The following is a 2,125-nucleotide window of genomic DNA, read 5'->3' as shown; positions in this document are numbered from 1 at the left end:
AACTAAAAAATACCAAAATGTCGATCATCTCAAGCAAGCGCTTCGCCGAGAATGGGACAAAATACCGCAGAGCCACTTTCGGGCAGCGTGTGATGGTTTCATTGGCCGTTTGAAGGCCATAGTTCGTGCCAAAGGTGGCCAATTCGAACAAATCTAAACCGATTCCCGACATTTTTTGCTTTCATTCAATAAAATTTAAAAAAAATGAAAAAATTATGGCGTTTTACTTTGTTGCAGTTTTTTCATCTCACCTTGTATAAAGACACTGTAAACAAATATTAAATATTTTTAAATTCCACCCCTCCCTCATTGATGCAATCCTGTCTACACTACTGTAAAATCGAAATATTCCAGCGAATGAGGATGATTGAATGTTCATTCCTTTCATTCCTTTTCCCGGCGCCCCGTCTCGCACGGAACACTTCCCTTTATTCCTAGACACCTTGTCTTACTCCGGGACTACGTAAGTATTACTTCGAGGTAGTGTTCGCTACTACATCAGGTGATTCTCCTTGCTCCTCACTTTGATGCGGTACGTCTGCTTTTCCATCTATCTTCTGTCGAGTTCTACTATTTTCAATCTCAGGATCTTTCAAACATTGCTATGCGATCCCAGTTTGTTTTGTTTTCGATCATTTTTTCTGTCATCGTCTTTGGGCAGAAAACACTAACTTGCACTGCTAGCGATTTTCGTTCGGGCAACCACTTTCTGTAGTTAAAGAATATGTGTTCTGCGATTTCATCATCAACACCGCAATATATGCAATTTGTTGACTCTACTTTGAGCTTGCGATAGACGTAGCTGTTGAAATTTCCATGACCACACTGGAACTGAGTGAGGTAGTAGTTAACTTCGCCGATGTCTCTTGCTAGCCATTTTTTTGTTATTACTGGGCAACAACTGAAAATTTCATGGTAAGAAATTTCATGGTATGATCTAATTAAGCAAATCGTACTTGTGATCATGTATGTACTTCAACAATGAAAAATAATGCAAGTAAAATAGATATTCAATTCCAACTGAAATATAATAGTGTTTGACCAGAATGCAATTATTAAGAACCTCATCTAAAATTATTGAAACTATATTCGTAATTGTCATTTGAATATTTTCAAACTAGGAAAGATTCAGCGTTTTTTAACAATGTAACCATTGTGATCATAAAGAATTTAAATTCAGTAAAAATTTGAACATTGAAAAACTCCAGAAATCCAAAATCATTTTAATCAAGACCCTGTTAAAATTTATTTCCAAAACTACATAATTTATACCGAATAAGCGTACGCTGATACCACTGGGTCTTTTCTCAAAGATTTTCATTAATAATTTTAAAATATAGTTAAAACTTGTTAAGTTTTTTTTTTATTGATTTAAGCACTTTGGATAAAATAAGATAAAAAACTATCTCTAAAGTTAAAATAAGCTTAATTATGTTAATAAAAGTTTATTAAAAGTTTTTTAAATAAACCTGGCAAAAACTTTATAAAATAAAACAAATTAACTGAATACGTGATTTTAGCCCATACTCAAACCATTTTACGATATTAGCCTTTCTCATTAATAGTTTTCGCCTTTTAAAGCCGAGCTTTTATTTCCGGGATATTTTTCGTGTTTTTTTATGGGATATTTGTATTTAAATTGAATCACGTAGTTTGTAACTGGCTTAAACTTAATTAATAATTATTATTATTAATTGACGAAAACTTTTAATAATACATTAGCATACATTTTCAGCATATCTAATTAATTTCATTCAGCGAACTGACTTATACATCAATGAACTTTACAAGAAATGTATTCTACCTTTTGTTGTCATTTTTTTAAAGTAAGATACTCTATTTCATTATTAAATAACCCAACAGACAAACTATAATTATTTTTCAATGATCAAATTAAACAACTGATTTCAAGTGGTATTATTTTACTAAATATGCAAACTCTTGTTTGCTGTGGGAATTAACTTATAAATATATATACATGCACAACTTATATAGTTCATTTTTATAGATAGTTGTAATAATAGTTGTGGTACGTACTTAGATTTATGTGAAAGTAGTATAACTATTTCTTAAATATATATTATGTATCAATGATAACAAAGTTAGAATTTGTTTCCTAAATTAT

Source organism: Teleopsis dalmanni, chromosome 2 (genome assembly GCF_002237135.1).
Source record: "Teleopsis dalmanni isolate 2A chromosome 2, ASM223713v2, whole genome shotgun sequence".
Taxonomy (NCBI): domain Eukaryota; kingdom Metazoa; phylum Arthropoda; class Insecta; order Diptera; family Diopsidae; genus Teleopsis; species Teleopsis dalmanni.
The sequence above is the reverse complement of the archived record's forward strand: the minus strand, read 5'-3'. Positions refer to the sequence as shown.